The sequence below is a fragment of the Poecilia reticulata genome, chromosome 17, assembly GCF_904066995.2.
Source record: "Poecilia reticulata chromosome 17, P_reticulata-male-v2, whole genome shotgun sequence".
Classification (NCBI taxonomy): Eukaryota; Metazoa; Chordata; class Actinopteri; order Cyprinodontiformes; family Poeciliidae; genus Poecilia; species Poecilia reticulata.
The window spans coordinates 19089673-19112780 of NC_088846.1; the positions used below are offsets into that span (position 1 = coordinate 19089673).

Consider the following 23108-nt stretch of genomic DNA (forward strand, 5'->3'; position numbering starts at 1 on the left):
AGGACACAAACTTAAACATAGGTTTACATCATTAATATATAACTCACCACCAGTGGTGGGAAGTAACGTTGCTGTACTTAAGTAGAGTTTTCGTGTATCTGTACTTTACTTAAGTAGATTTAATAATGGGGACTTTCTACTTTTACTCCACTACATTTTACAGTAAGTATCTGTACTTTCTACTTCACTACATTTCTACAAAACTGTCGCGTTACTCGTTACATCCAAGTCTCGTTGCGCTTTTTTCCTTTAAAATGTGAAGTTCAGGGGTTTAAGGTGGCGCCGTAAAATCCAAGCAATAACGTGACTTAGTGTCTGTTGTCACCCATCGGCTCCACCTTTACTCGCACGCGGAGCTCCAGACATGCGCAGTGGTTTCCTCTGAGCGGCAGGAGATGTTTGTTTAATCGATAATAGCTGCATAAATCATAAGATATGGCGACATGTAAAATAGCAGCGCTTCGCTTTCACAGACGGTGGGACTTCGTACAACTTTTAGAGTCACTTGGAAGGAAAGCTTAAAGAAAGGTAAGATCTGTGGACGTGATGCTAGCAAAGCTAGCTGTTCAGAGACACATGTTGCATCTGATGAAACAAAGTTGTCACTCATGCGCTGAATTATTGTGTGGAGGTGTTGACTGAGGTGTCGCAAATATGGGACAACGCTGTGACCAAAGTCTGCAATATAGTCATATGACATTCAGGAACGATCCGATTCTTCTGGACGGATCTTTACTAAGTCCTAAGGACTGAAGCCGACGAGGGTCCCCGTGGTCAATCAGTGTTGCTTCCTAAGTGGACAGTTTGATTTCACAGAAGTTTGATTTACTTGGAGTTATATTGTGTTGTTTAAGTGTTCCCTTTATTTTTTTGAGCAGTGTATGTGCTCAAAAAAGCACATACACTGTGCTTTTTTGTATGTATATATATATATATATATATATATATATATATATATATATATATATATATATATATATATATATATATATATATATATATATAGTGATGTGATTACTAATCACATCACTAATTATGTGATTAGTCATAGATCCCATGGGTAGGATCATCAGGTGCCTAACAGTCATGCTTTTGGACTTTTGGGGGAAGCCGGAGTACCCGGAGAGAACCCACGCATGCATGGGGAGAACATGCAAACTCCATGCAGTTACTATGAACCCCTAGAGATCGGGCAGGAGACGGACAGGACGCGCTATGAAGACCTGGAGAAGTGTATTGCATATTGCACTTTCTACTTCACTACATTTCTACAAAACTGCCGCGTTACTCGTTACATCCAAGTCGCGTTTCTCTTTTTTTCCTTTAAAATGTGAAGTTCAGGGACTTAAGGTGGCGCCGTAAAATCAGAGCAATAACGTGACTTAGTGTCTGTTGTCACCCATCGGCTCCACCTTTACTCGCACGGGGAGCTCCAGACATGCGCAGTGGTTTCCTCTGAGCGGGAGGAGATGTTTGTCTATAATATAATAGCGCTGCATAAATCATAAGATATGGCGATATGTAAAATCAGCAGCGCTTCGCTTTCACAGACGGTGGGACTTCGTCCAACTTTTAGCGTCACTTGGAAGGAAAACTTAAAGAAAGATAAGATCTGTGCTAGCAAAGTTAGCTGTACTGAGACACATGTTGCATCTGATGAAAAAAAGTCACTCATGCGCTGAATTATTGTGTGGAGGTGTTGACTGAGGTGTCGCAAATATGGGACAACGCTGTGACCAAAGTCTGCGATATAGTGATATGACATTCAGGAACGATCCGATTCTTCTGGACGGATCTTTACTAAGTCCTAAGGACTGAAGCTTCACTTAGAGCCGTTCTTTGTTCTTGTGTACACTGCGGTAGCTATATATATATATATATATATATATAGACATTTATTTAATCGCTGAATAAGTAAAAGTTGAACGTATGAACACAGAGCATGCTCATTGCTCATTGATTGATTTCGTCTCCTGTCATGGTGGCAAACATCGCAGCAGGAGGGAGGGTGAGAACAGTCACGGTGCTCCTTCTGCTTGGTTACTTGTTGCGCCGTTGGACAGTGTTCATAGTTGAACGTTATTTACCGTTAATTGCGATGTTTCAGTTGTGGTTCTGACATGGGCAATATGGGCAACCGCCCAGGGCGTTATTTTTCTAGGAATAGCAGGAGACCTCTGCAGATTGTAGCACAGCGATGAAAGCAAAACAGAATGAAGTGAGTTTTAATTGATACTGGTTAAATTCATTTCAGCTCTTAAGTATTTAATATCTAGGTGTTTTTATGGGAATGTGGATCTTTCAGATCAATCTGAAAACCAATTTTGATAGGTAAACTTAATGTTATTGTGTCATTTAGCGCGGGGCGCTGGTCTTGGGTTTGGTGGTCTTGACTACAACTCTGCTGCTACATGGCTCCTTGGTTGCATGTCCTCCACCCCCCCACACCTTCTTTACATCCCCTTTCAGTTGGTTTTCTTTCTAAATAAATGTGACTAATGAAGTTCATGTTATGTTAGGACAGAAGACAAAATGTTTCCATCCCTGAAATTATGATTCATAGAATCACATATCTAAGTCTAAACTGTTACAGAGAATAAACACAATAAGAACATGTTTAATCTGTGGTAATTTTAATTAAAATGGCAAATTTCTAATGTATTAAAATTAAATACGATCGGCACACTTAATGATATTAGTGATTAGGTGATGCATTCAGCGAGTACTTTTACTTTTAATACTTAAGTATTTTTAAAAGCCAGAACTTTTTTACTTTTACTTAAGTAAAACGTTAATGTGGTACTTTGACTTTTACTTAAGTACATTTTTGACTGTGTATTTGTACTTTTACTTAAGTAAATGTTTTGAGTACTTTCTCCACCACTGGTTGTCAGTCCACACAAGTTGTGGATTGGGTGGGCACTACATTTGGGCCAGATTTTTTCTGGTTCCACATGTGGTTGGGTGATCAAGAATCTGTCCCCTTTTGTGGTTCAGCATGAAATTCCTAGGATATAAATTAAATACTTTGTAAGGTTGCTTTTTTTAATCTCCTTGATGGACATAAAATAAATGGAAATGTGAGAAGGAAAGAGATCCAAAGGCACACAGGTTTTTTTTATTTTTATGAAATCATCAAGAAGCAGGACCTTTGCAGTATAAACATACAATTAGTCACAGTATATTCAACCAGACTATGTAACAGGGAAATCTGAAAGAGGACACAAGCATGCATGCCAGCAGAACAACCGCTCAGTCAATCTTAACTAAAATGAAGGAAAAAAAAAAGAATACTGTACAGTTACTAAAAATAGCATACTGTGTTTAAAAGAAATGTGCAGTGGAACAGGGTAATAATAATGTTCAAGATATATGCATATTTGTGCATAAAAAACAACCATAGATAATTAGCAAAAAATGAAAAAATAAATACTGTGCATATAACAGCAGAAATAAAAAGCTGTGCAAATAACAGCAACAACATATATATGTTTATTGAGTCTGTTAGCAACAGTGATGAACATGAAGCAGCTGGGAGGAAGGATCTGTGATAACATTCCTTTGTCCATCTAGGATGCAGCAATCTATAATTGAAGGAGCTCTCCAGTTTTGCAACAAGCTTCATGCATGTGGTGATAGATACTGGCCAACAGTGATGTTATTTTATCCAGAGGTCTGCTGCCTGCCACCAGCTATTTATTTATTTTATTGACGCAATTTATGTCTTGACGGAAAGGTAAAATGACAGAAAGTTTTCTGTTTTACAAACATTGTTCTCTTCAATAATTATCCTGTTGAACAATCATTTGCCGCTCACAGTATGAGTAAACAATTTTATTATCAAATATTAAAATGACTTCACTAAATTGCAGAGGGGCTGCATTGTTTGAGTGGATATTGAATATGCTGTAAAGATTTTTGTAATCACTTTATTGCAGCCGGTGATTCAATAACACAGGTTCTCCAGTTCCTGCATGAAGCCCCCTCAGGGATTACACCACGCTGAGTTCAAATCAGGATAATTTGCTGCTGAGCGTATTCTCTCTTATTATCAGCAATATGACAAAATAAATGAAGGCACAGAGGAGGTATGCGGCAATTTAAAATCAGTTTTAGTAGTTTCAGTTTCATATCGAATATTATTGTAGCAAATTGACAAAAGGGCAATTTTCCGTTAAAAAGAGTGATTTTATCACGCTGCTTAGCCATAAAAATCACGAGTGCAGTCCCCTAGGAAATCTATCCTGATAACACGTCCCCCCACAGACCACTATTGTGCCTTCCGTCAACAGTTTCCTTCGTTATTCACTTTGTCAAATATTAAAGCCGCTGATGATATTTTATTGTGAATTTAATTTGAGCTTTCAAAAGGTTTTGGTGAATTCATGTGATAGTTGCTTTTTTTATTTGTTTCAAATTTGATTGATAATGTGGTTATATTCTTGATGATTCACACCAACATAAGTCTATTTTTAAGAAGGTAGTCTTCTGTTGCTTCTTATATTAGTGCTCTGCGTTTTATTTACATTTTTCAATTCTACTTTACCAATTTTTTTTTTACTGTTAACACTATGCCAAAAAAAAAAAGAGTGAATAGGGGGAAAATGAAGTTTTATGATATGAACTTATCACTGCAAATTTCAGTTTGTTTCAGGATAAAGCGGCTTTACCTTTGGTGACTTGCAAATCTCTGCTGAAAGGACAGATAAGACTATAATGGATACCAGGAGCTAATTGAGGTTGGGGAGGTTTTCCTGACCTGTCAGTCTTTTCTAGGGCAAACTGGCTAGTGGTCAGAATGTGTGTGTGTGATTTTTTTCTTTTTTTCCACTTTAATAAAGCACATCAGCACTATCCTCATAGCCCATTTGGTGTTTCATAAGTAGTGTAACCTCAGACTATGTCAGTCTGATACTTTGCATATTAAGAAGAGAAGGGAGCAGACACACCAATTATGAGAAAGACAGGAAGACAAGTAAGTGGGGCTAAAAAATGTAAAGAGAAAAAATTGAAACAGTGCAGGATGAAGCCAAATGCACCAAATAACAGGTATATTCTTTAGTAGAGGGACCAAGACCACTAAGGACTTGGAACCAAGCAGTACTGCTACAGCATGTTAGCAAGCACTGCCTACATGTCTCACATAGTGTTTGTGTTTTTGGATGTGTTCAGGAAACATAGTGTTAAAGGCAGCCTATCAACAATGTTATTAATATTCAGTTTGATCAATCAATATCAATCCATACTGCCTGACCAGTATGGATTCTCTCAGAATTGTTTCTAGTTTCTAGCCAAGTTTACCAACACACGCCTTTCCAGCTTAGTTCACAAACGTCCTTTGGATTTTCATGATTTTTAAGCCACGATCCACAAAATGTCAAGAAATACAGCCTTGATGTTTTCCAGTCTATTTGTAAAGAATCTATATAAAACATGAGTGTGCTCTTCTGAAATGAGTGATAAAAATATATAACTTTTTTCATGATACTCTAAGTACTGAAAGAACAAACTGCTGACATGACAACTGGACAGCAACCGTCCAACTAACAATGAATGATGAATAAATGTGCCATATTTCCATTAGGAAGGCTTGCCACTTGTCTAATGCCTGTGTGGAAAGTAAAAAGCCTTTTATGGACCTCTTCAGCGTCACTGGTTTCATACTTGCTGCAGCTGAAGAGTCTTTCAGAGCTTGTAAATGCTTTAGAAATATTCCCCAGAGTCAGTCTTAAAAAAAAAAAAACATTGTTGAGGAACCTCTGTATGATTTTTCTTACTGTAAGAAAAATCATACAGATCATTAACTAATTAATTTCTGTTGTTCATCATCACCCTAGTTATCAGTTCTGATTGTTCCCGATTAAATGTACTCTGAAAAGTCTAAATGTGTCTGATTCTATCTAATTGTACTTTTACAATTAAATAGCAATACATTTAAAAAGACTACAGTCAATGAATAAATATCTCTGTCTCTCTGGACTGTTTCACCATGTTTTTTGGGTTCTGCAGGATTTTAATCCTTCAAACTACATGGCTACAAAAACACCATGGAGCCAATGGTGTAAGCAGTGTTTTATGAAGGTATTATTGTAATCATGCAATGTGTGTTTAATCCAATCTTTTTTTTTTCTTTTTGCATTGTGTTGAGTCCATTATTTGATTTTTTTTTTTTCCCAGAAAAAAAGAACATGCCATTTCCAGTCTTGCTCATCTCCATGTCAATTCAAAATAAATGCATGATGAGGAGACAACTAGCTCATTGATGAATCATTTTCACAGAATATATATCTAGGAGAAAAAAAAAGAAAAAAAGAAAAGCAATCCGCTGTAGTTTCAATGAGAAAATGGCCATTTACATTTTCCTTCACTATGGAGATCCCTGCTGGAGAATTGTTACTTTTACATCAGACGATGCATGCAGAGTTAATGGGTTTATATGAACGTAAGTGGGTAAGTATTTGGCAAGACAGCTTTTAAGGTGATTTTTCAAGGCTTCATATATGGTGGATTAGTGTCGGATAGAGATTATCCAGTCGTCAGGAAGCAAACGGGGGAGGGGGGAGGGTTGACAGATCAGATTATTTCACTCTGGATTTAGATATCACTAGTTTGAATCATAATGTTAGGATCATATTTTTGATGTTGCTGTTTGGCTCACTTTACACATCATTTACCTGGCATTCACTTAAAAAAATGTTAATATTTTTAACCCAATATGGAGAAAATCTACTAAAATGCAGAAACATTTGTTTCTACAAGCCACTAAATTAGATTTAATAAACAAGATGTAAAACTACAGCACAATCCAAGTTCTAAACACAACATTAAGTGATGAAGTCACGTTAGAGCTCTGAAAGACTTTGTCTCTGAAAGTAAACTGATTGTATACAGACAAAAAAAATCTAGTTCTGTCATGGTTTAAAGATTTTAAAAACTTAATTTAGAAGTTTGCATACATTACATGCTTCACATTCAAATTCATAGTCTCCAGAGGGAAAGAAACTGTCTTTTTTTCATTCACAAAATGGTATGTTCCCTTAAAATATCATTATATCTTCTTACAGTTTTTCTTTAGTAGTGGTTTCTACTTTGCAAATTTATCATCGGTTTGTGAATTAGAGTGAGTTCATCCAAAATGCTGGAAAAAATTACCTTTAGGAGAGCTGATGGATGTACGGATGAGTGAATACTTATCATTTTTCATTAAATGCATGAACACAAGTTCTGGCACTATCATGGCTTAAAAGTTTTAACAACTTAATTTAGAAGTTTGCATACATTACATGCTTCACATTCATATTCATGTTGCCTGGAGGAAAAGAAACAATACTCTACTATGCCGACCTGAAATGCATATTAAGCCTTAGATTAGCCTATTAACTACATTCACATGCACACTGAAATAAATATTTGATTTTCTCTGAATTTCCATGTTAACTTTTAAAAAGACAAGTGAAAAGGTTTAGACAAAAGTGTCAATGAAAGACTACAAATGTAATCTGTCCAGATATGATGTTTACAGCTGCATAAAGGAAACACACACACAGTTTGTGCAATGGACATGAATAGCATTTAAAATGTAGGGAGGACCATTAAAATGGACATAAACATCCAGCATTGCCCCCTGCTGTGAAAAGCAACGACACAACCTGAATGGTCTCCTTTCATTTACTAATGTAACTGTGGGAGATGGACATTTAATCCTTTTCAAAAACTGGAAATCCCCCTCTTTGCTGACTGGTTTTGAATTACTATATATGGGTGGCATATAGAACATTTACTGCATGTTTTTGTAAGTAACGTGCCTGTCTGCAAATATAGTGTTATTTAGCTGTGCATATAGAGTTGTTGTTTTTTACTCTCATTACATACTCATCCTTATCCAAATCAAATTCATAGCCTACTGTTAATGACAAACATGCAAATATATTTGCAGTTTTCATTTTATAGTCCACACACTTTGTAACTTTATACCTCTATTGAGCTGAGTACTTAATCATGATGGATTGACAATAAAACCACTTTCTTATTCTTCTTATTCTGATGTAGCATTGTTTTTGCTTTGCTGCGTTGTTATCTATGGGAAGCCCCAGATGCCAATAATAATCATCTGCCTGATTAACTGCTGATGGTGTTTGTAAAATTAAAAATCTATACAAATCCCTGTTAGACTGTATTTCTCACAATGAATTAATATTTTGCAACCACAACCACTGGAAAATCACTATAATTTCTACATTTTAAGTAAAATAAACATCTCTTTACATTTGCACTAATATTGTTTATACTGAAAGGATGCATTTAAATTTTCTCTCCCAACAACAGTTCTATAGTGATTTTATTTAATGATAATTCATTTTAAACTTAGCCTTAATAGAGCCATAAAAATAGCTATAACAGTATCAAATATACAATACAACATACAGTCTTTTTGAAATTTTCTCAATGAATTCAGTTGCTCTGTAAATCACTGTAAATGTAACATTTATATATTTTTTACTCTATAATTAATTAAAAAAACAGCTAGAGTTATGAAAACAACTGTTTTAATGTGTAATTCAAAGAAACTAAATTTAAATAACAGAAAGGAATTCTGAAGAGTGGACATCATTTGTACTGGACAAAACCTTATTGAAACAAACATTTTTAACACAAAATTCCTTTAACAGACTCAGGTATAAACTGAAAAAATGTGACTGCTATAATAATAATACAATTTTCAAAGGCACTGAAATTCTGCTCCTTATTCTCAGTCATAGGCTGTATGTAATGTCTGCAAAGCAATTCAACACTCCAGGGTATTTTCTGACAGCTTTGCCAGTGTTCAAAGAGAGCAAAGTCAGTCTAAGTGAATGGCTCTCCTGCTGCAAACATCTAAAACAAGGTTTTTCGGGGGAGCAAAGCGTCAACACAGAATATACCTTTTGTCTCAATCACTGATCTCACTTCAGTGGTTTGTTGCTCTGTTACTGGCTGACATGAAGGTTTCAGCCAGTAACATTAAAATCCAGTCTTTCAGGATCTTTGCAGACAGACTTGAAATAAGGGAAATCATCTTCACAACCCAATGCTGCCAGAATAATTCAGCTCAGCTTGTGGCACTAAATTAAACCCAGCTGGAGAGCTTTGTGAGGATTGCTGATTTGATCTTGTTTTCAGTGGGATTTTAATATGGAAATAGAAATAATAATAAAATGGAAAGAAAATTTTCCGTCATAAGACATAACATGCGTTTAAACAGTCAGAGTAGGATTTTAGCATAACCCTGGTGTAAATCAATAACTTTGGCAAAGGGCAGACTTGACATAAATGTCAGTGAACCATATGTGTAACATATTTACTTTCCTAATGTTCACATAACCCCTGGAGATATACTTAAGGGAAAATCAGGGACCCTGAGGCTGTGCTTATTAGTGCTGGGTGTGTTGATTTAAAGCTAAATGTCATTTGAAAAAATGCTGCATTCAGAAGCAACAAACATTTACTTCAGAATCAAACTGAGACGAACAGCGAGTCTTTTGTACAAGCGGTGGAGATGGCGAGTGAAACATTAGTACGCACTGGTTAAGTCTTTCATTACAGGTATAACTTCATATCAATTTAAATTTGTATAAACACCAGGATTTTCAGCAATATAGTAAGTACATCATTCTATTTTTTTAAACAATTTAATTTAAAGATGGGGTTTTACTATCCCCATCTGCTAAGCAGTCAATTCAAACCATTCATTGTTATCCGTGCAGGGTTGAGGGGGAACTGGTGCCTACCGCCATCGGTCATTGCCCAGGTACAATCTGGACATGATTTAATTAACTACAGTAATTAAATCATGTTTATAGCAGTAATAATGTTTTCAAAATGGTGTGAGTTATAACCCCACCATGAAGATGTTTAAGCTCATGCTGCTGTTACTGTCTAGAAACAAAAACATTTGTTAAAATACTGACTATCAACCTCTTCCACAAATCTGTCTATGAGACAAATACATGTATTTGTCTCATAAATCTGATTCTGTAAACCAGAGTTAGATTTACATTTTGGTAGCTAACTACTGTTTTGAATCTACATCATTCTCTGAGATAAGAATTTGGATTTTGTAAGACATTAAAACAGTTTTACATGATCTTTTAAAATAAATCTGTAGCTTCTTACTTAAAAATGTATTTCTATGAAAATTAAAGCAATTTTCTTTGTCTTTCTTGTCATCTATTATCATTTTTTGCAGCAATTTGACTTTTTTCCAGGAGTATGCCAAAACGTAGCTTAATTAATCTAAGTCGGAGATCTTCAACTTCAGTCCTCAACGGCCGGTGTCCTACAACTTTTAGACTTTTGTTTCTGCTTCAACAAGTTAAATAATTAGGTCATTAGCAGGACTCTGGAGAACCTGAATGCATATTGGCTGACGAAGAATTTCAGCTATTTCAAGTGTGTTGGACCAGAGACTCATCTAAAAGTTGTAAGACATCAGCCCTTGAGGACTGGTGTTTAAAAACCTCTGACTTCAGTAACAGAAAACTCTTCAGTTCTGTTCTACTGAAGAGGAGTCAATGTTTAATCTAAGCTCAAGTAAAAAATGTACTCTATTCAAACTCAATGTTTCTAGACGATGTCTCATAGAATCCCTATTAGAGGCTTAGAAAAGTTTTATTTTTTTTGATTTGCACAAAATCTGAGCTAAATAATTGTTCTTAAAGAGTGACCATTATGTGTGGCTTAAGGACAGCAAAGAGTTAAGAGAAACCCAGTTATGAAACTGCTTAAAAACTAATTTTGTGTTTCCTCAAAGAAGCGGGGGAGGGAGGTCTCCCATAAAAAGGTGAGTGCTGTAAATTAGTCTGACAAAACTGACCAGCTGCAGCCAATTCTAATTGACCTGGAAACCTTAAACACAAACACACACACACACACACGCACAGTGAAGGGAGGCCTCATCACAGGTCACACAAATAAAAGCTCCCAAAATATACAGATATCTCAAGTGTGCAGATATCAGTGCCTTGTAAAAGTAATCATACCCTTGAAGTTTAACATATTTTCCCACTTTACAGCCACAAACAATGTATTTTGTCAGATTAAATTTCTGGATTGTATTTAAGAGCATTACATTAAAGGGGAGCGAATATAAATGCACGCCATATTTTTTTTGGGGGGGGGAGGGACAAATATTGTGAAACATCTATCACTATTATTTCACTTTACAAAAATGTTCTACTTTGTTTTGGTCTGTCACATAAAATCTCAATAAAATACATACATCTAAGTTTATGGATTTACCAAATAGGAAGAAGGTTTTAGGGATGAAACTGTGTTCACAAGACACTGCAACTCTAGGCTTCATATTCTTCACCATTGTCTAATTATTCAAAGTGTTATTTTTTATAAATTTCTAATTTAGAAATAAAATCTGTTAAGAACAGTGCGTTATGTTATTTGTCTTTCATGTATTGATGTAGAGTTACGTGAGCACTCAAAAGATTGGTGTAAGATATCTTTATCATTTCCTTAGATGATAAAGATATGTCTGAAGATCTTGATAGTGACTCACATAATCCCTTAGCTGTGCTTAGTCTTAATGTGAATACAAAGGCTCAGAAGTAGCAAACTAAGCTTTGTGCTCTGGCAGGCTCTGGGGTAATAGCTGGAGGATAAAGAAAAGTTCTCAAGTTAGTAGAAACTTGAAACTGATTTTGCATATCCACCCTCTTGCAGCCTGATGCTTTAAAATATAAAAGTTTCAGACGTTAAATGGTGTGTGAATGGTTTAATTATTTAGATCCAACTGCTGAAATATGCATATTTTCTTGGAACTAAAATGAAACCTATAAGCATTTACTACTGATCAAAACTTTCATTGTTCACTAGAGGGCAATGGTGAGGTTAGAGAATGAGACTTGGAGAGCTGACCCAGGCGTTCATGGGCTGTTTGTCAAACTCATGTTTTAGGAACATGTTGCTTGTGTTTTTGTTTTGTTTTTTTTTTCCTTCTTTCTCATAACATGTAAGGAAGAAAAGAAATAATTAACTTGGCGCTGCATGCAACGAGGAGCTGGGTAATTCCTACAATCCGAACTGAAGAAAAAGCTGTTGGCAAACTTCCATGAACTTGTTTTGATATTGGAAGTAATCACAAAGCATAGTGTGAAGGAAGTTCAAGCTCTGAGCTATTTAAAGTGTCTGCAGTGTAGTAAACAATGAAATCCATTCTGGAGGGCAGGCTGTTTGGAGCATTATGTTGATTGCAGGGGTGACGAGAGTCAATCAGACCTATGTCACGCGGCATGAATGTGTGAGTTTAACAGTATTGTTTCCCAATGGACTTCCATTTACGTTGCACCGCAGACCCCACCTTGTTAATGCTTCTCTGGGCTCCAATGGTCAAACCATCTGGTAGGAACATAAATCTTTCTAGACTATACTTCCGTTCACAAGGGTCAAGGAATTTTAAGTTTCTGACAGATTTGAAATAGACAAAAAAATGGATAATCTTCTAATATCTCTTTTTTATTTTATTTTTGCTATTATGAACAGCAAGAAGATGTAAATGTGGCCTGCACGTAAAGAGTATGTTTCCACTGCAAGGAACCTCCCACAAGGCAACATTCCAGAAGTGTTAAAGATAACATTTTCCAAGTTCCAAGAAGTACTAACTGACTTATCAGATAATTATGAGCATCCAAGAAAGATACCAAGAGCTTGAAACAAGTTTTATGTTTGACCTGCACTCCCAAAAGACCTACCACACCAAGTTTAGTATCAATCAACATGTGGAATTAAGGATGGCGACTTAATTTTAACAACGCTGTAATTTTCTATGAGCTGCAACAAATCCTAGCTCTCACATGTTGTGCATGCTTGCAGCTTTGCTTTTACATAATGCTTTTTCACGTACATAATAACTCTGATAACATATCCGCACCTCACTCGTTGTATTGTTTGCTTCTGCACTTAGGTATTGTGTCGACTCTATGAGTCTTCTCATCTGAGCCATCAGCAGCAGGATCCATTTCAGCATTGTTGCAGAAAGGTTAGCAGTCTAGAAACAAATAGAGGCCCTCACCAAATGTTGATAGCTGCAACTAAATTAAATACTAAAGTTTGAGTAGTTGTGAAGCGATGAGCTGCAACCAGCAAGAACTCGGGTAATCTAACACTATTACAGAAATCAACAACCACAACTCACACAGCAAAAATAAATACACAAAACTCTAAGGTACATCAAAACTGTTTGTAAAAAGGACGGAGCAGGTTAAGTTTTTGCAAGGGACCTAATTGCAACCCTGTTAAAATGTATGGATTATGCTTAAAAGTTCAGTTAGAACATGAAAACTAAGGATTTTAAGAGTTATACTATTTATAATAAGGGCAGAACATTTCACATTAATCATAAAACATCTATTGTAGATCCAAATGATCTATTTGTAGATGATGATGATGATGAATAGATGTAAACTTTCGACCAGAACCACAGCTTTTCTTCATCTTTCACATCGCCTTTGCAATTTTTCCGACTAAGTCCTTACAGCACGATACAAGAAGATAAAAAAAAATGCAATGCAGTTTTTGGGTAGTTAAATCAAAGGAAATCATAATTTCTAACTTTTAATTTTACCCATCCTGTCTTTCAATGGCAGGATACTGGGTTGCAATAACATGAATCTCATACCTTCCTTATTTTGAGTTCATCAGTGTGTTATCCTAATATTTGTACAAGTGCTTTGTCAATAGTAATGTTTCCTGTCCACCCATTTCACTTTCCCAGAAATATCAGAGTAAATCTAAACGGTAATAGAATATTGTAAAACAGACAGAAGGGTTTGGATTCAAAGACAATCTCAAAAATGTAAATTATACTGTATAAGATTTATTTTCTATAATTACTTTGCACAATCTGTCACTGTGGAATTTAGCTTGTAGAGCCAGTTGTACATTTTCCTCCTCTAAACGTAACAATTAATTTATTAATTAAAAAAGATCCAGAATTTTCTAAATCAAACAATATCTTGTCCTGAACCAATATAAATAACCCCTCTAATCACAAAACTTTTGTTTCTTTATAAAGAGAACGGAAGACATTATTTTGCTCAAAAATACTGATACAGTCCTCTTATTCAATATTCTGCAATATTTGTACTGAACGAAGGACCAGTTTACTTTAGAGTGTTTGTTCCTCCATGTGAAAATGCAGCATTATCTGATATGAAAAAAAAGTTGTTTGCTCTATTATGCAAGAAAACCTGATTATGGTTTTATCTGGACACAAAAGAATGACATAAATTCAACAAGGACTATAGTTTGTGAAAGAATGTGTGACAACAGTTCCCTTCTCTGGCCCCAATTGCATTCACAAATCAAATCTTCAAGTTTGAGAATAATGATTTGTTTATTTCTTGGCGAAAAATATTTTTTCTGCAAAGACATAAAATGTTTTCGCCAGCCGATACAAAGTGACGAATGAATGCACACTGAGACAGGATGCAACACTCCTATCGGACCAGCCAGAAGAAAACAAGTCAACCAGTCCAGTCTGGAGCGTATGTTTTGAACTTGGCCAAAAGACACAATGACTGGCCCTGTGCCAAACGAGCCGTGATTTGTGGACAACATCTGCTGCGTCGCTACCTTAACCCATTGTGTAAAAGAAGATTTTGTGGAAAAGAAAACTGATGTCACTGCAGCCTGTGCATGGACACATCAGTAGCGTCGGGTGCTTCGCTTGCAGAGACCTCATCCCTGAAGTAGTGCCATTAAGATACGTTTTGGTTCTCCTTAACCCTTGTATGTAGAAATGGGGTCCAACCTACCCCAGACACGTAAAATTTGTATCATTTGCCATAGTCCTCTACATTTGCCTCAGTACTACTCACACACACAAGGGTTAAGCTGAGTGGATATGTTTTAAAATAGCTGAATTGGAGTCCTTCTAATCAAAGTGGTCTAATGTATTTTGTTTTTGTGTCTTGTAGGTATGCTCATACTAAGAATGAGTCGCTGCTTGGCGATGAAGGAACCGCCACAGAGATTTTCAGATATTGTGTCTTTTCATGTGCATCTTAGACACAGAGCTGTGCAGTCTGAGTCTGGTGAGTCACATTTGATACAACGGGGCTAAAAAAGCCATCTCTATCTGTTCTTAGATCTTCTAAACAAGAGTGTTTGCGGTAGATTTAGGCTTTAGCACTGTTCAACATCTTGGCAGAGCTCTCTCATTAGCATAGGGCTGAAACAGCCTTTTGCTCGTGCAATTGATCCCATTTCAGCGAAGAGGCCCTACACCCAAGCTGAATCTATAATAGCTTTTATTGCTCTCCATGGGAGCTTTGCTGAAAACTGCAGCAACAGAGTGGCATAAAAGACCCAAGAAAAAAACCAAGTGTCTTTCTGCTATTTTTTTTTTCTTTTTTGGAAAAAGAAAGGTGAGCCACTCTTATAAAAGACACTCACTTTTTGTCTTGTTTCAAATCATAAAGGTGAAGCTCAAATAGTAAGATTTTTCTAGGATCCTGCCAAAAACAGTCTTATAACCAAATATTTTAGAACTTGAAAGCCTGGACATAAACTGTCCTACATAAGGGATATATTTATCAAAGAGGTTTTATATCTGCGTTTAATTAGATCAAAAGGTGTAACAGTTTCACCAATGGCGTTAAGAATTGACCAATAAAATCTCAGTGCCAGTAATTATTTACCCACTGGTGGGCGGACAGATTTATGCTGAAGCATGGATGACACCACCTATCAAAGTGCTACATATCTACACTCTGTGCAATCCAGGGAAGGTTTTAAAAGCCCAAATGTTCACCTTCAGCTGGCACATCACCTACAGGACATAAACGGTGGCTTTATTCCAGAGGTTAATTGCAGCTACACTTTTACAAATGTGTTTTTGGATTCAAAATATGTAAAATAGACGCTAAAACATTATAGTTTCTATTATGTTTTAGATGGTATGAGAGTAAAAAATAAATTCCCAATGACACAGTGGGCTTAGGAAAAACTTTTGCAGGTAAAATTGCAGTGTCTGTCTCCAGTTTCTTTTTTAGACATGGAGTGAAACATCAAACAGCTTGTAACGGGTGAAAATTGTTTGAGAAGGGAAATCTGGAGAAAACAGAGAGAGGTCAGACAGTGTAGCACTTTCATACTGATGGCCTAAAACCCTTTGATCTCCAAATAGAAAAGAAAAACAGCTGTAGTCAATGAATCCCAACCCCGTGTGCGACTCAGAACATTAACAATATGAGGTCTGCCAAATTACATTCTAAATACTAATTTCACTAAACAAAGACACCACAGGAATTTCTTCAGATATAATTATATATGACAAATATCAGAAAATCTATGGGGTTGGAGAAAATGTCCAAAGTTTAGAGGCTAAAAATGTATTGAAATGTCACTTTCTGAAATGTGGCTTGTGAAAGAAATTGCATGTTTTTCCATCCGACCAAATGAGCTATTTTGACAATAAAAAGGCAGTTTTACAATTACCTGTCCTGAACCAGACAGAAAACCTGGGCTCTCTCCAATGAGTTTGTAACATGTCTGGTTGATTGCACATATTTTTTAAGATGAATAAACTTGAGGATTTGTACATTTGACATTTTTACTGCTTTGATATTATAATTATCAATATCCAAATATCTATTTAGTCAGACATAAAATTCTGAATTAAATAATAAAATAAGTGTTTGGATTTCCTTTTCTGCTGGATAATAAAACACATGTTTTGTCTTTTCCTAAATTCATAAGTTTTACAAGCAATGTCATTCCCAAGAATATCAATAATCATCTTGTCAGAGATGGATAAAGTAAAACATTGAGCTGTTCAGAGGAATTCCTTAGAGGCTAATTCACCAAAGAAACTCATTAGCTCCCTAAGGAAGTGTCAGATTTGCGTCATCGGCAGGCCAGGACATTGTCAAACAGTGAACATTAACAAACATGTTATTAAGCTGCACGCAAATGCATTTTTCAGATCACTGCAACATTTCACTGCTTAGTCTGCACATTGAGTCACCTTGTCTTGCACTTCTCACTAATTTGTGTAAATGTTGGATATCTATGGAGATAAGCAGTGGGAAGAGTGCCAACGATGGATGCGACAACAAAGCCCAGCTATCCATTAAATAAATGGCAGAGGAAATTCTTTGTTCTTCGACCAATCTGGCACAGTGAAATCTTGGCACCGTCCTTTGCGAGTTTTAAGTGAATAGGTCTGCCTCTTGCTATTCAGTAACACGACTCACTGGTTAAACAAACTTTAGGTGAAATAAAAGTTGCTCCTTGTAGTAAAATAGTGTCAACGTTGCAGCTAGTGAATATTCTGAGGTTCAAGAACCTCATAATATTAACCCTTTTTTGTAAATGTTTGTCCAAGAGTTCATTTTTGTTTGCCTTATTGTTACTGTTATTTTTAAAATAAGCCACCTTTCTTGAGCCAAGCCAAATTTGAAATTCTTCAAAAGCATAAGCAAAAACACCTTGAGACAGAGCTGAAATGTTATCTTTCTCTGCTGACTAATGCCGCCACCTCTCACTAGGGGAAACAATAACATACAATGCAGGGAAGTAGCTCCCAGATTGTTTCCTTCCCCTGATAAGGCCGTCAATACTACAGAATAGGAGACAAGAGAGTCATTTTTACACCCCCGGGAGAAGCTCTCTGTGAGAAGATCCTGTGCCTCTGGAGCCAACACCTGCTTGATAGACAACAGCAAAGTTCTCCTTGAGTTCCCAGTCCGCCACCCACTGATTATCAAGCTTTGGCGATTTCAACAGTAGACACACAATGGTTTGTATGTAAGATTTAATGCTGTCAGCAACACATTTAGGAAATGCTTGCATTGTGATGTAATTACGAAAAAAAAAAGGTTACGAAAAAAATACGGAGAAAGGAATTGCTGAAATAAATTTAGAGCAAACCCTGCTTGAAGTTTGCAAAAAGCCATGCAAGGGGCACGGCAAATATGTGGCAGGAGGTGCTCTTGTCTGATGAGACCAAAACGTAACTGTATGTCCTACAAAACAGCTGTGTGAGAGAAAACACAACACTTCACAAATTACCTTGAAACTGCGATCCTCATCAAGTAGTCCTTCCACTTCACACTCATGAAATGTCTTATGCTGGTCTATTACAGGGGTGGCCAAGTCCATTCATCAAGAGGTACAGTCCTGCATGTTGTAGATGCATCCCATCCCCAAAACACTTGAGTCAAATGAACTGTTCATTAGTGATTGCAAGTGAGGAAATCTAGCTATTTAGGTGCTTTTCCAGCCGAGCGCCCCTAACAGGTTCTGTCCTGCTCTGCCCAGGGCAGATAAATTTTCCATTAGCGGATCCGGCTCGGCTCTGCTTGACTGTTCTCAAATTTTTGTACGTACTTCAGGGATACTGCACAGAGACAATTTTGTTGACAGCTGACCACATTTGTTGACTGGCTCGTGATTACCTCATAGCAAACTCCAACCAACATTTCTCATACAGGTTAGTTGAGGACTGCAGATACAGTATGCTATCTGTTCAGTCTGGAGGAGTGTAGTTATGAGTTTAATCACGAGCAGCACCAGGAACACATGCGGTAAGTTTTGGAGCGGAATGACCTTGAATTAGCAGCGCTGTTAGCAGCTCATCTTTGAAGAACGGGCAGCAACGAAGAAGAGAGAAATGGTGCATCTGTGGTCAGAGTTGTGGTGGATCTACACAGTAATTTTATTTTTTCTTTGGATTTTTTTTTTAATAAAGTTAATTTGTGGGTTTTGGTTTACGTATTTTGACTGCACCTAAATCCAAAAGGGTGCACATCTAAGTGCTGGAATGTATATTTAAATGTATATCAAAATAATTAGCTGATTTGAATTTTTAAGCATTACGTGTGGGCCAGCAAGGACTTCCTAAAGACAAAAATAAATATCTGGGTTTATTTGAATTCATCATAACCACAACCTGAAGGTTCTCCATAGCTGTGTGCCGTTGCAGCCATCAGCGGAGAGTTGACCACAGCTGCAGCACGTTCATGTCCTGCCCACGGCAGTGACAAACAGAACCTTAATGGAGACGTTCACCTAAGGGTAGAACCGAACCGCACATTAATCAGTCACCGTCCAAGTTGACAGTGGAATAGTGCTTCTTGATTCAAGGTTGTTGGAGCAGGGATGCCTCTAAATGTCTATTCTGTAAAATCCCCAAAACACACTTTGTGGTTATATTATGAAATAAATGAATGCTTTTGTGAGGTACTCCACTGGACTTCAAATTGTTGGAGAGTGCTGAATGGTTTATGGCAGCTACTTACTGCAAGAAAAATACAATGACTCTTTTTAATAAAACTTTATTGACTTCCTTCCTTCAGCCCTTCCTCAACCATTAAAAAGAAAGTTCCTCGGTCATAGCCAAGGGCTTAAAGGGTTTTTTTAAAGTTTCCAAGTGTAACTGATCATCTTAACACCTGTTGTTAGGTTATAGCGGCCAATTTTGAAATGTTCGTTTCTTCGTTTGTTAGTTTCTATCCTACGTCAAAGTTCTTGGAAGTTCATGGAGTCAGGAAAATCTCTGTGAGTCAGATGTTTTTGAAAATCTGGATTCTCTGAAATTCTCCTACTAATATTGGTGTGTACTATATGATCAGATCAGATTACATTGGGATGCTCTTCCGTTGTTACATGTTTTGCTATTCCCAGTGGGGTAATTAGTTGTTACGAACGTCAGGTCCGGAGCTGGCAGGGATACGGGACCTTGTTTTAAAATATCTGAGGACGTCAGACGTTTCTGGACACACATACTCTCGCGACTTTCCCTATATGACTCAAGGATAGATCCTTGGACAACAAGGCCACTCAAAGCAACCTGAATACCAAATGTGACTCTCTTCCTCAACCAGAAAAAGACTACTAGGAATATCTATTGATTATTACCAAGAATCTGGTAGACAGCCTGGGACACTGCCCAATAAACAGCAGCATCCCCCCACATTGTTCTGGCCACCGCTTCTCACTAGATCAAAGACAATGACGCCCCTCACCAATGACTCTTACAGAGACAGGATCTCCTGGAGAAGATTGTGGCATGGGAAGGGGAAGAAGAGGGGGGTTCTCCCTCGTTTCCCTACGGGGAGTATTCTGTTTGTTCATTGGAAGATGTAAGCAGAGCCAAGTTTTACACAAAAAGACATCAGACCACAGGCCTCTATATATGAGAAGCTGTGTCAGAATCAATGGTATTTAACGTATGTTTCTTTCCCAGAATTAATAATCTTACTCCTCGAATATTACCAATCATCAACTGACAGTATGTTAACATTCTAAAACATAACACTTTTCAAGGTGCATGGATATGTCTTGATAGACTGTGGCACTACAAGACAATCTCAGTTACTTTTCTCTGTAGAGGTAATAGTAGCAATGTCAAAGTTTGAGTATATGTGGATTTTCCATAGGCGAGCAGCTGTAATGTAAGAAAACTAACCAAAGCTTCCTTCTGACGCAGTCTTCTTTTGTGCTATCTGATCAGTTGCTGTCATAAAGATCTCAGAGCTCGCATCCCAGTTCCTTGCATTGTGTCTTGACCAGTGGGGTGACATCCCTTTCATGCCCAGGGCAGAGATGTAAGGTCACCCATAAAACCATAATGGCAACCATTTGTGCCTACCTTCCCCTTTGATCCCAATTGTGTCAATAAGATACAGATAAGAGAATGGTCAACAAGGACAGAAAAAAGGGATTGGGTGAGTAAGTAACAAAACTTAAAAAAGTGAAACCAGCAAAACATATTTACGTATATGGGTACAAGAGCAGAGATTAATAAGTGGTAGAAGGGGATTCTCAATCACTAAGACCAGAACATCACTAATTACTTTATGTTCCATTTGCTAAATTATACCTACCCTGCAACAGAAAGCTGTAAAAATGGACTAATGTTTATGTTGGTTAGGAAAGTTTGAACCTTATACCAAATCAAATAGATGACAAAACATCAAACTAGATGCAGTGATGTTTGTTGTGACAAGAAGAGGATTGTTGGAAGGGGCGGGGAGGGGAATTTTGGAGAATGTATTTTTCATTTATTTATTTGCTTGGTAACTACAATTAGCAAAGGCTGGAAAATAAATTATAGTTAGCAAGAATCCACATTTTTTTGCTATATTTATTAGCAACAACAAACACCTTTAAGTCATTCAAATTCCTGTTCTTAGCTATTCTGATGTTCTTTTTGAATGTAAGCAAGTCATGGTGATAATGCCTGGATTCCTGAAAGTATTAAGTTGTTGTTCTGTAATTGTCTGATTTACTTAAAAAGGGGGAATTGTGTGAAACCAACAGTTTTGGGCTTTATAGCAACCCTGGTGGAACCGTGAGTCTGTTGAGCTTGTTAGAGATACTTCTCCATCTACCACACCAAAGAATGGCCGTTAATGGCATAATTAGAAGTATTGTTGTGATCATGAGCTGAAGGTGCCATGCTGGAAAGAGTAGGAACTTCTTAAACAAAGGCCAATTTCAAGGCGTCAAATTACAAATTTAATTTTTCCTTTTCAGTCATGTTTTATATACAACAATTTTATAATAACTGAAGGAAACGGCAGGTAACTGAAGTTGTGTATGTAAAATTTCGAAGTGAATGTATGTGAGGGCACTTTTATCACAAGAATTTCTTTTTGAAGAGCTGAATACATCTATCTTTTCCATTAAACAGTGAGGGTAGATGCACCTTTCCACATTTGCCCAACTTTTTCCTTTCATGAATAACGCAGTATTAAAATTATACTTCTAAAATGTGTTTTATTAAAAGCTATCAACCTTTAATAATCCCTTTGTGATCGGTTTATTTTTATTAAAACTAATTGACATATTAAATGAAAGATACCATACACTCCCAGCAGGCTGTACAAGTTTTGATTGTATGGTATAATCTGCTCCCCACCTTGCACCTTGCCGCCTTGTCAGTGTCATGATCTCACCTTATCTATCTCTGACCAGTCTCCTTGGTCTTATATTATTTCCCGTCAGCAGCCCAGTCATGCTGTATAACTCTTTCACAGTTTCCAGTCGGCAACTTCCTCTGTTTCCACGACCAGTCTCCCAGTGACGTGTCTTTTGTCTTTTGTCCCCTCTTTTCTCAGAATTTTGAGTCCCTTTGCACCTTGCACATGATATGACTGAGCTGATGGTGGTCCGAAATGAACATTTGTTCACCAGTTCCTGGTTTTTACCTTCTCATTTCCTTTAGCTTGCTGAAGGTGATGCTTGACTTTATGCCAGAGTTTTTCCAAATCTTTCTCCTTCTCATAGAATATGATATCTCCACGTTTTATGATCTGTGAATAATTTTCTGCCGTGCTTTTTAGACGCATTTTTGTGCTGATATGTTGCAGTTTTCACCTCCTTTTAGCCCCTTATCATGTGGTGATGTTAAATATTTTTAGATAAAATTCTTAGCCTGGCTTTTGTCAAAGCTTTCAAAGTACTAGTCTAGTTTTTAAATATTTTCATCTGTTCAAAAGTACGGCACCGAGGAGAGGTTGATCTCAGACACTCGTCAACTATCGCCTTGTTTAAATCAAGCTGTCCATCAAACTCTTTGAGCAAGCCATTGGTGTAAGTTTAATAATCATCAGATAATTTTCCCCTTCAAATATACTACTGTTGAAGAAAGTATACTCACAGGACATCAAAAACCATTTTTAACCTATTTTAATTGTTTTCTTAATGTGTCGGTGCCATATAATCGTTGGGTTTATATGGCCGTTAGATAAGCAAGGTGTTAGGTGTTGTGGCAAAGAGCTGCAAGCTTTTTTATCAAAGCGCCCTCATCTCATATTGAGTTATAAGAGGCTGAATACCATGTCATTAAAATGTCTGTCATTTTTTGTACTGTTGGTTGCATCAGTACTACATTAACACATTTTGTTCTCAGCTTGTGCTCAAAATCTATTGACTTTTTACGTTGGGTGGGCCTGCAAAATGAACTGCAAAATCTCTTTGAACTGAAAAATGTTTGAGCAGCAACCTCAGCATACGTTTCATTATGATTTCATTTGTTTTGCTAGTTTATTGAAAATTATGAATTTACTTGATCAACTAAATTATATAATCAGTTGCAAAGGCATGTTTTG

At 36.8% G+C, this 23108-nt stretch overlaps 1 protein-coding gene across 1 annotated transcript in view; it reads right to left on the bottom strand.

Annotated features, from left to right (window-relative positions):
* The window catches only part of crhr2 (corticotropin releasing hormone receptor 2), a 105734-nt gene extending 87540 nt beyond the window's left edge, over positions 1–18194 (bottom strand). Inside the window, exon 1 of the mRNA XM_081598258.1 lies at positions 18064–18194. The gene's annotated coding sequence lies outside the window, so the exon portion shown is untranslated. The remainder of the gene's footprint in view (positions 1–18063) is intronic.
* Positions 18195–23108: the final 4914 nt, after the last annotated feature.